The sequence below is a fragment of the Schistocerca nitens genome, chromosome 1 (genome assembly GCF_023898315.1).
Source record: "Schistocerca nitens isolate TAMUIC-IGC-003100 chromosome 1, iqSchNite1.1, whole genome shotgun sequence".
NCBI lineage: Eukaryota > Metazoa > Arthropoda > Insecta > Orthoptera > Acrididae > Schistocerca > Schistocerca nitens.
In genome coordinates, this window is record NC_064614.1 from 476,247,154 (window position 1) to 476,260,134 (window position 12,981).

The window sequence follows — 12,981 nt, forward strand, 5'->3', positions numbered from 1 at the left end:
ACCATTTCCTATGTTCGGGACATTACGATGGAACCTATTTCCTGGCGAACTGTATAAATTGCACAAGGATAAAAGATGGTGCTGTCCAACCTATCTTTTATTTTCCAAACCATATTCAGCAAGTGGAGATTACTTTTGTAACCCATAGGGCCTATCGTATTTTAACTGCATTTTAACTATAGAACTTTTAAGACACTGAAGTGCAACCAAGAGGAGATTTCGTGCGTAAATTTACCATCACAATGGCTGCTATTCAGTTTGTCCGCTATTCACTATAGACCTCTTACAGGATTGTGCGGCCTTGCATAGGATAAAGGGTGGAGAGAGGGAGGCATCTCTAAGGATGTTAAATGACTTATTGCAAGCAGATCGATCTACCTATCAAGCGAGTTCGAATTCATTCATTCGCGGCCATTGTTTTGGGGCATCTAAATTTTTGTGAACAGTGAAGCAGTCGATTCATGTTAAGCACTCTCTTAAGACTGAACAATGGACATACGCGAACTTGCGTCACCTTCTGTACTAATTATAAATCTGTGAAACAGTTTTGTCTGTCTGTCTGTCTTTGAAGACGCTTGTCTCCGAAACTACTATACGAATTTTCAAGTGGTTTTCGCAGGTAAATTGAGCGTAGTTTGGAACACCGTTCAGGCTTTAGTTACCACAAGCGGACTGCGGAAGAAAAGATATCGTAATTTAAGCTTTCACTAAAGCTTTCTAATCTGAACACGCTACTCTCCAAAACTACTAGACTCATTTCCGACTGGTAATTTTAGCGTACATAAGGGCACCACATAGACCATATAATCAGATCACGAAAAAAATGTTCGTACACATTAAAAAACGTGTGTATGTGTGTTCCACACTCCGCCAGAAGCACTGGACCGATGGCAATGAAACTGGGCACACATATCGCTTATTGTCTGGAAAGAATCTTTGTTGGTGTAAGAACCACCGACCTATCAAAGGGATAAGGGTGGGAATAAAAACGAAGTATAGGACACAACGCGCGAACTGAAATTATATTCATCCAGTATTTGAGGACGAGAGCACTTAGGGACTAGCAAAAAGCTTTACACATAATTTCAAATCTTTACGAATTTTCTTTCTTGCTGTCATCTCCCACATAATGATGCAAGGAAAAATGTTCATCGTTTACTAGAATCTTGCTGTTCTCTTTCGCGTCAGACAGGATGTCTTAATTTGTTATTTCTTTATTACTAACTGTATTCGCGACACGTTTTGCAGACAGTGTTCACACATAGCATTGAATATGCATGCACAATTATATCAGTGCACGGCACATAGTCATCTTTTGCTGTGTTTCACTGTAGACAGGATTTAAGGCTCCGTGACTGACAGGTATGATGAACTACATGGCTGAACACATGTTTCAATATCACTTTCACTTATTAAGCATGTATCATCTTGATTGTATTCCTCATGTGCATTGTCTGGACAGTCGAGCATATATGACAGCACACATTCCACCAACTCACCTTGTAGAAACACTAATATTGCACCTGCCACTTCTTGCTCATTCTACAAAATTTGTTGAATTCCTTCCTGATGAAATGTCAATTTCAGCAACTGTTATCATAGATATAATGCAATGTTTGCTTTGTTTATCATTGCCATTGCTCTGCTGTGTATCAACACCACTAGCACTGTAGCACTGTTGTGAGTTACTCATTGACTAAGCAGTTCAAGTACACTCCGTTGCCTCATGCTGTGCTCATCACTGAATACCTCCAGTCTCATCCCCTGTTGCTGTTAACAGCCAATATTGTGGGTGCATTGTAGACAATATGTGGGGCATCAAATGCCATAAACATCATTGGCCTCTTTGTGATCTTGCACTCTAGGGATCCCTTGCATGATTAATGAGCAACTCCTGCACTACTCCGAATGACACTTTGCTAGTAAACCTCAGTATATGCCCATTGGAGTTGGAAATAAGGAAAAGGGAAGCCCTTTATTGGTAAAAGAAAAGCAGTTAGTTGGAGGTAAGAAGGTTACTTAGAACTGAGGCCAATACAATAAAGCTGACACAAGATTGCGCACTACAACTGTTGCAAAATGAGTGGGACCATTCAGGCACAGCCAGAATAAGAATTTCTCACTAACACCAAGAAAAGATTAAAAAATAAATTTTTAAGCTCAATCAAGTGGACTGATACATTATTTGACCAGCCATGGCCATTATGCTACTTATCTATACAAAATCAAAAGACAGATGAATGATAGTTGCAGCTAAGGGTGTGGGCAATACAGATAACACATTGTGGAACTGTGCACTCTATGAAGATGCAGCAGGTGATGGTGGTCAGCATTCAGGTGTTGGATTCCTAAGCAGCAATGAGGAATGACCCAGTCTGGTGTATCTAGAATGATACAGCAGCCATAGTGTCCAGGAAGGCCAAGGAAGACTTCATGAGGCGTTAAACCACATGGCAGCATGCTGCCTTCCTGGATAGACAACATACTGTTCAGATGAAGTAAGACAACTGAGGCTGGCAACTGCTGAATGAAATGGTTTTTAAAGAAGTGGCATTACGTGGGAGTGAGTGATCACAGAAATTGTGGATCCTAAGAGATTACAGTGAATCGGGAAATCATTTGTTATAGTGGAAACACTGCTGGTGTGCTGCCCTACATCTAAGGAATCCAACAGATAATGGCTGTTGATGGGAATAGTATGAGAGGAGATCTAGTAGTGGAAACAACCATCTACAGTTTAAATGCACCCTAATAAATGAATAAAAACAGAACAAATTCTGTAGTATTAACAGTAGGATTAGTAGTTTAATCAGTGCTTGAGTATTTTATTGTAGTTTGCAGTAATAGAAAGTAGTTGAAGCATTAGAATTTTTGCAGTATTACTGTTTCTTTTTTAATTAAGTGACTAGAATAAATAAATTATGTATTTATTAATTATTTTTCATGTAAACTGCCACCACTGAGTGCATTTTATCTTTCTCATATAGACTGGTTCCCAAGAAGCAGCAAATATTACAAAAATAATGGAAAGCTCTGGAAGCTGGGTCATATGTGAAGAATGTTAGTATAGTAGGAAAATGTGTAAAGTCCACATAATTAACAAGTTACCTGAAAATGTTAAAAATATTTGTAGAATGTATAGAATCTATCATCAGAATTTCATCCTGATTTTATTTAAAAAACAGTTGTTGAATCTTGAACAGCTTCGATATACCTCTTTTCATTGGCCTTCTGTGTCTGAGCTTCTAACACAAGGTGCTCTCATATTTTTCTTTGTATTTGTTAGACTAATAATATTTATTATTGAAACCTGAAATTAATAGCAATTGGATTTTTGGGGAAAATTTAGTGTATATTGAAAGGTTAGGTAAATGGGAAATGGAGGTGGCGTATTTGTTGTGATAGACAAAAAACTCAAATTCACTGAGATACAAATTGAAACCGCATGTGAGACTGCGCAAGACTCAGTATCAAGGGTGGGCATAAAATGATAACTGATTCTTCTATTGGCCACCAGACTCATCTCCTGATGTAACCAAAAGCTTCAGAGAAAATCTCAGTTCATTTGTATGTAAGTTCCCCAATCATACTGTAATCATTGGTAGAGACCTTAACCATCCAACACGTAATTGGGAAAACCATGGTTTTGTTATTGCTGGACATGATAAGACATCCTGTGAAACTTTATTAAATGCCTTTTCTGAAGATTACCTAGAAAAAATAGTTTGGAACCCTACTCATGATGGGATTATACGGACCTAAATAGACCTGACTTCTTTGAGGATGTCCACATCAAAACTGGTATCAGTGACCATGATGCATTTGTGGAAACAATGATTACCAAAGTACAAAGGACAACTAAAACAAGCAGAAAGATATATGTATGTTTAGAGAACTACATAAAAATCCATAGTGTCATGTCTCAATGAGGAACTTGAAACTTTCAGCACAGGTCAGGAGCATGTAGAGGAACTCTGGCTCAGGTTTAAAAGAGTAGTTGACTATGCACTGGATAGATATGTACCCAGTAGAACAATTCATAATGTTAGGGAACTTCCATGGTATACAGTCACTGCAAAGAAACTTCTAAAGAAACAGAGATTACTGCATAATAGGTGTAAGATGAAGCATAGGGCTATAGATAGAGAGATGCTGAATGAAACACATTTGGCTGTCAAGAGAGCAAATGCATGATGCCTTCAATGACTACTATAGCAGAATCTTGTCAAATGACATTTCACAAAATTCAAAGAAATTCTGGTTGTATGTAAAGGCTGTTAGTGGCACCAAAGTTAGTATCGAGTCCCTAGTGAATGAGACGACTGAAACTGAGGGTAACAAAGCAAAAGTTGAAATGCTTAACTCCGTTTTCAAATGTTCCTTTACAAAGGAAAACCCAGGAGAATTGCCCCAATTTAATCCTTGTACCACTGAAAAGATGAATGAAAGAAGAATTAGTGTCAGTGGTGTTAAGAAACAGCTGAAATCACCAAAGCTGAACAGAGCTCCAGGCCCCGATGGAACCCCTGTCAGATTCTAAGCTGAATCTGTGGCTGAGATAGTGCCTCTTCTTACTATAATCTATTGTAGAGCCCTCGAACAAAAAACCACGCTCAGTTCTTTGAAAAAGACACAGGTCACATCTGTCTACAAGAAGGGTAGTGGAAGTGATCCACAAAACTACCATACAGTATTGTTGACATCAATTTGCTGAAAAATCTTAGAACATATTCTGAGCTCAAACATAATGAGGTACCTTGAACAGAATGACCTCCTCAATGCAAACCAGCATGGTTTTCTAAAACATCAATGATGTGAAATCCAACTTGCACTTTTCTCATGCGACATAGTGAAAGCTTTAGATCAAGGCAACCAGGTAGATGCATTGTTTCTTGATTTCCAAAAAACATTTGATCAGTTCCACATATACGATTATTGTCAAAAATTCAGTCATATGGAGTATAAAGTGAAATTTGTGACTGGATTGAGGACTTTATTGTTGGGAGGGTATAGCACGATACCTTGGATACAGAGTCATCATCAGATGCAGAAGTGACTTTGAGTGTACCCCAGGGAAGTGTGATGGGAGCCTTGCCATTCACGTTGTATATTATGACCTTGCAGACATTTTTAATAGTTCAGGTGTTTTGCAGGTGATGCAGTTACCTGTAATGAAGTATTATCTGAGAGAAGCCGCATAAATATTCAGTCACATCTTGGTAAGATTTTAACATGGTGCAGAGATTGGCAACTTGTTCTAAATGTTCAAAAATGTAAAATTTTGCACTTCACACCCATAAATAAATAAATAAACCATAGTATACTATGACTGTAATATTACTGAGTCTGTTGGAATTTGCCAACTCATACAAACAGCTGGGTATAGCGCTTTGTAGGGATATGAAATTGAATGATCACATAGGTTCAGTTGTGGGTAAAGCAGATGGTAGGCTTTGATTTATTGCTAGAAAACTGGAAATGCAATGCATCTACAAAAGATACTGTTTGTATGACTGGTTCTAGAATATTACTCAAATGTGTGGGCTCATACCAGATAGGACAAACAAAATGGTTCAAATGGCTCTGGGCACTATGGGACTTAACATCTGTGGTCATCAGTCCCCTAGAACTTAGAACTACTTAAACCTAACTAACCTAAGGACATCACACACATCCATGCCCGAGGCAGGATTCGAACCTGCGACCGTAGCAGTCGCGCGGTTCCGGACTGTGCGCCTAGAACCGCTAGGACAAACAGGAGTTATTGAATGTATACAGGGAAGGCCAGCATGAATGGTCACACGTTTCTTTAATTCATGGGATAGTGTCATGGTGATATTGAAGGAACTGAAATTGCAGACTCTTAAAGACAGATATAAACTATACCGGGAAAGCCTGTTAACAATGTTTCAATAACCAGCTTTAAATTATTACTCTAGGGATTTAGTGCAGCCCCATATGTATAGCTCACACAGGGATCATGAGGATAAAATTAGAATAATTACTGCACACACAGAGGTATTCAAACAATCATACTTTGCATGCTCCATACATGAATGGTACAGGAACAAACCCTAATATTTGGTACAGTGGGATGTATCCTCTGCCATGCACATCATGGTGGTTTACAGAGTATAGATGTCAATGTAGATGAAGATATTTGATAGATACAATATTTCTAGTTGGTATTATCATTACTCTTTGTCCTAACTTTGGTTTTTAAATGGTTTTGAAAGTGTAAGTGCAGAATTAAGCTGGACGTTGCTAATATTGTGATTCCATTGATTGACTGCTGTTGCTACAGTCTTGAATGCACATTGCATGATCAATAAAATCACCTGCATTTACTCTAATTTCAAGTTAAAGAGTCCAATACTTTTTACAGAAATACTGCAATGCAAAGCAATCCCAGCATTGAAGTAATGATTTTTATTCTCACAGTTATGCATCCCATGTTAGAAATGAGCCAGCAACCAGTGAGTATGCCGGTTGCCACCTCAGTACCCAGATAATTCCCCTTTCACTTCTTGCTGGTAATCAGGTTCAGTCAACCTTTAATAATCAGTTCAAGAGAAAAGGGAATCCAAAGTGTATAACACATGATGTTACCTAAACAAAATTTGAAAACACAATCCAAGACAAAGTAGTTAAGCAGGAACTGAAGGTTAGAAAAGGTTTCATAAATATATTATGTATATCACATTTAATATCAATATTACTTGTTGTAACACAGTAGAAAAGTGTCCCACTGATGTTCTTGGCATTGATGTTCAATAGTGTGCACTGGGCCACATCAGCACAGAAAGTGATTTACCCTGGCCATCCATAAAACTTGATCATAGTTGATGATCTCCAATAATGCCCATGTTTTCTTGGCCGGACAAGATATTTCTTAATGTGTGGTTTTTCAATATACACCTGATTCTTGCTCTATGCCTTCATCCATCTCCACAGATTGTAGTGTACACAGCCCCCCAGGGGGCTCACAGTTCTTTCATGAGTTCGTGCATGGTGCACATGGGGCCCCAAGCTATTGCAGTCCATTCTTCCTTCCTGGGCTGCATTTCCTTCACTGTACCCTTCCCTCCCTGTCCTCACTCCTTCCCAATTGCCTCCTCCTTACCTCCCGCTCGGTGTTCTGATTTATGTCAACTTGACTACCCACCTGGTTCCCTGTATTCCTTGCAATTTTGTTCCTCTTACCCATCCTCATTCACTCTTTTTGGAATTTTTGGTCTCCCTTGGGGTTTGACCTCCACTTCCAAGTTTTCTGTCTTTAGTGTTGAGCCATTTGGGGAAGAACTCTCTCCCTAGTGTCTACAGTGTGGATTCCTCCCTCCCCCTTCCTTCCCCTCTTCCTTCCTTGCTGTAACCCCCCTCTGCCCTGCTAGGTCACCAGCACATGTAGCCGTACTGTGTAGTGGGGCTGTTATGTACCCATCTGGATGAGACCACAGACAACAGAGGGATCACACTGCTGATACCTGGGCTGTTGTCTCCCCATATATGCCAGAGAGTGGTTGCTTGTCATCCTGGAGCATTGGAACTCACAACAACAGCTGCTGTGCCAGATGGCCCTGGCTGTGGCTGGGTGGTGCCCATTGGGAGAACCCATGATCAGAGTGAATGGTATCAGGACAGATGCTTGGCACATGAAGCGTAACAAGCTGCAAAAATCTGGCTGTTCTCAAATGGCTGCCACTTTGAGTGGTAAAGGATCAGTAAATGTTGCTTCGTATGACACTGCAGACTTCCCTCCCCTTGGAGGAAAGCCAGGCTAACCGTCTTGGGTTGAAACACTTTCCCCACTACCTGGTTTGTACTAGGACATTCACCACCACAGAACCATTGTTTTTTGTGAAGAATATCGAGGACAAGTTTGACGAAGTGGAGTCTTTCAGTAAGATGTGGTTGGGATCCCTGATCACTGTTGATCAAAGCTTCTTCTGCTGCCCATTCTGCCACTCTTCATGCTTGTTATCATCTTGGGGACATCCTGGTGTCTATTGCCCCTCACCAATCTCTGAATATGATCCAGATAGTGATTTTTCAGAGGTACCTCATCCTGCAAACTGATGAGGAACTCTAGGCTAATCTGGAGTGACACAGCATTCATTTTGTTCGACGCGTGTGGAAGAGTCTAAAAACAACCACACTGATATGGGCACCTTTATTCTGGCTTTTTAAGGAGGTAACCTCCCAGAGAAGGTCAGAGTCGTTTGTTACTGATGTGACATGAAGACGTACATCCCACCACAGATGAGGTGCTTTTGGTGTTTGTATTTTGGGGATATGTCTTCTTGCTGTATGGCTGACCCTCTGTGTGGTGGCTGGGACACCCACTCCATGATGGAAGCCCCTGTATTCTGCCACCTGTGTGTATAAATTGTCATGACCACCACACCCCACACTCATTGGATTGCACAGCTTACAAGAGAGAAAAGAAGATCCAATAGTACAAGTCCCTGGATTGTTTATCTTATGCTGAGACTCACCAGAAAAATGACCGATTCCATCCAGTGTTGATTTCTTCTACTTTTGCCCTTGTTACATCCTTTCCCCCTCCTACCTCCTCCATACCCCTGCCCATCCCCTTCTCCCCTCCCCCTCCCCTGTGGTTGCCACAACCTGTCCTCCAGGTACCTCTTGCCCTCCCCAACTGAAGCAGTCCCACCCTTCTTCAACGCCCGCTAATGATGGGGCTCACCCCTAGGATCCCTCCCCCCCAGTCCCCATCAGGCCAGAAGCCTGCAACCACACAATCTCTGAGCCTCAAAGTTGCCGGTTCTCTTTTGGTTCTGGATCTTGCCGAAGCCTGCTCTTCCTGCTCTCCTCACACAAGAGAAGAAGAAGAAACATAAGTCCCAGGGCAAGGCTCCTTGGTGCCCCAGAGTTGCTAACTCCCCCCTCATAACCTGAGTCTGATGTCTTATTTATGTATGTCATCCCATCTTCGTCAGTGATGACTACTGACCATGTGACACGACCTCCTGTCCCCTTCTTTATGTCTAACATGGTCTCTCACCACTCGATAATCCAGTGGAATTGCTACAGATATTACCATCACCAACCAGAAATACAACAACTTGTTTCCTCTTATTCTGCATTCTGGCTTGTTCTTCAAGAAATGCACTTCCATGATAACCACTCTGCAACATTTTGTGGTTATTGGGCATTCTATCAGAACCATGCCAGCCATCTGGAGGGGTCTGCATATTAGTTCTCACCAATGTTGCTTGTGTCTGGATCCCCCTTCATACCAACCTGGAAGTAATAGTGGTACAGGTGCAAGTGACCCAAGCAATCACCATATGCAATGTCTGCCTCCCTCCAGGTAGGCCATTGCCTTATGTTGACCTGCCTACCTTAATACAGCAACTCCCACCCCCATATCTCCTCCTCGGGGACTTCAATGCACAATAGCCCCTGTGAGGGAGTGCCACTTTGACAGGTAGGGGTCTTCTAACTGATCAACTTATTACAGACTCTGATTTGTCTCTCCTCAATGATGGTTCCCCCACCCACTTCAGTGCTGCTCATGTCACATTTTCTGCTATCAGTCTCATGATCTCCTCCTTTGCTCAAGTTGCTTCCCTACACTGGTCACCCCATTATGAGCTTTGTGACAGTGACCACTTTCTGGTGATTCTATCATTCCCCTGCAGCTGCCACAGAGACAGGCCCCCATGTTGGGTATTCCACAGAGCCAATTGGCCTCGATATACATCTGCTGTGAACATCGACACCTCTGACTCGAATTGCGTTGATGCGTTTGTGTAAGACAACTGTGCCACTATTCTTCATGCTGCTGGCACTGCTGTCCACCCAGTCCATGGGTCCCCCTTGTTATTGACTGGTACCTCGGTGGAACAAAGATGTAGCAGTCACTATCCAGAACTGCCGATGAGTGCTGTGACAATTTAAACGACACTCTTTGTGGACTATCTTATTAAGCAGAGCAAAAATGAATGTTGTGAGGTCTATGTTTCCTCTGTGGGGATGTATGCCTCTTCATCGTAGGTTTGGTCCAAGCTCAGTAGCCTCCTGGGCCTCCAGTGACAACAAACTGTCCAGCGTCCTATCCTGCAGGGTGCTCTGTGCACTGATCCTCAGGACACACTTTGTGACAACATTGGCACCCTCTTCCTATCCTGGTGCCTTTCTCCGCCAGAAAGGATGAGTTGAAGACACCTCCTCTGCTTCAACCTCCACCAAGCTGAATCCCATAATGAACCCTCACTGAACAGGAATTCTTACAGGCTGTTCATATGACATGGCCACAGGCCCAGATTCCATCCAGAACCAGATGATCCAACATTTCAATGTTTGGACATTACCAAGAGGCAGCATCTCCTTAGAGTCTTCAGCCACATTTGGCTCATGGGTGCCTCTCCCATGCAAAAGCAAGACAGTATAGTTATCCCCGCCCTTAAGTTTGGGATAAACCCAACGTCTCTCAACAGTTACTGACCTAGTAGCCTGACCAGCTTACTTTGTAAACTGCTCAAGAGGATGGTTAGCTTCTTCTGATTATGTTGGGTACTCAAATCTCAGGACCTTTTGCCCCTGTATCATTATGTCTTCCAGAAAAAAAAAAAAAAAAAGAAAAAAAAAACAGTCTACAACTTACCATTTCCTCAGAAAGGAAACAGCAACCTGACAGGCTTTTACTAACCGCTGACACCTTGTCACAGTCCTCTTTGGCCTACATAAGGCATATGACACAGCTTGGCACCATAAAATTTTAGTTACCCTCCATGACTCAGGCTTCCGTGCCCCCCCCCCCTGATTTTTATCCACGAATTTTTACCCCATCGGCTCTTCTGGGTTCAAGTTGGCACTTCACTCAGACCCCTTGGATCCAGGAGAATGGTATCCCACAATGTTGTGTGTCAAGTGTCACATTCTTCCTCATCACCATGAATGGGCTTGTAATGTCTGTTGGATGTCTGATTACACTGGCATTGTATGTTTATGATTTTTGCATCTGGTGCAGCCCACACTCAGCAGCATCTGCTGAATGCCAGCTCCAAGGAAACATTCAACATGCTTCCATGAGGGCAATTTTCCATGGATTCCAGTTTCTCCCTCCAAAACATGGGTTATGCAGTTTTCCGTTGACCCTCTGTACACGACAATCTAGAACTTTATTTAGGCAACCAGCACATAGATGTTATGGCACAGTCCCATTTCTTGGGCCTTCTTTTTGATAAAAAGCTGATGTGGCTGTCCCATATTCACCATGTGAAGGCTACATGCATGCAGAAGCTTAATGCTCTCCACCTCCTGGCCCACACACCGTGGGATGAAGACCATGCTAGTCTTCTCCATCTTTACCATGCTCTGATTTTGTCCAGACTACATTATGATTGTGGGTTTATGGCTCAGTGGTTCCTTCCACTCAAAACTACTTGACCCTGTTCATCATTATGGGGTGCATCTGGGTGTCGGTGCCTTTTGCACTATTCCCATCAACAATATCCTCACAGAAACAGGGATTCCCCCTGTACAATTATGGTTGAGCCATCTCCTGGTTGCTCGTGCAATTGCCAGTCAATGATTCCCTGAATGTCCTGTGTACCTTACCCTCTTTGCAAATGAGGGATGTCTCCCTCCTGATATCCACCCTTGGTTGGGATTGCCTGTTGGAATGCATCTCACTTACCTCTGTCATGATTTCCATTTCCACTGCCTGGAAAGTGCCCCAAGTATTTCCTCCTGCAACGCCCCTTAGATAGTGCCTCAACCACCAATTAGGACCAACCTATTCCAGGGTCCTAAGGCCTCTGTCATGACTATTACATTCCAGCATCTTGTACATTCCATTCTTGAAGAGTTCCACTGATGGTTCTAAAATGATAGATAAGGTGGGATTCACCTTTATATCTCCCGCTGGCTTGGAACACCATTTATTGCTGAGATCGTAGTGTGACACTTTCCTCTGTTGGAATTTCCATTTCCACTGTCTGGAAAATGCCCCAAGTATTTCCTCCTGCAACCCCCCTTAGATAGTGCCTCAACCACCAATTAGGACCAACCTATTCCAGGGTCCTAAGGTCTCTGTCATGACTATTACATTCCAGCATCTTGTACATTCCATTCTTGAGGAGTTCCAGGGTGCTACCATCTTCTACACAGATGGAACTAAAACGATAGATAAGGTGGGATTCACCTTTATATCTCCTACTGGCATGGAACACCATTTATTGCTGGGATCATGTAGCAGAGCTGGTAGCCATTAACAGGGTCCTTTATTTTGTTACTCAGGCCTCCATTCACAGCGTTTTGATATGTACCAACTGAATGAGCAGCTTGTTGGCTATAGACCAATGCTACTATCATCACCCTTTGATCTCTGCTTGGCTAGAGTGGCAGATACTTACTCCCCATTCCCTTTCATGAGTCCACGTGCAAATATGTGGATGCAAATAATATCTTTCTTTCCTCAAAAGTGATATGATATCTGGTGCACTAGTGCTCTCAGTAATAAACTCTGCCCAACCAAGGAGGCTATCGCAGTTTGGCGCTCTTACTTTCCCTTCTCTCACAAGGAGTCCACTGTCTTTTTCCATCTACACATTGGTCACAGTAGGCTCACCCATTGCTTTCTCTTGTGTAGTCCCCACAATGTGGTTGTGGAGCCAGACTGTCGGTATCCCCTGTATTAGTGAATGTCTCCATCTTTTCGTCCTTTGTACTAAGTATAACCTTCCAGATTCTTTGTCTTTAATGTTATCAGAAAATTCATGGATGATTGGTTTGCTCCTCAGTTTCCTTCATGAAAGTGACTTTTATTTTCAGTCATAAGGGTTTGCTTTTCTCTTGGAGCAGGGGCAGGGTTGTTGTGGTTGGGGTGTCTCTTCATGCTTTCTGGCTCTGGAATCCATGACCACTGCCCTGTGCAGAGATAGCTCTTTTTTACCTCTGTTTTTGCAGTTTTTAGATTTGCCCTACTCTTTTATGCCATCTACTGCATGTGTT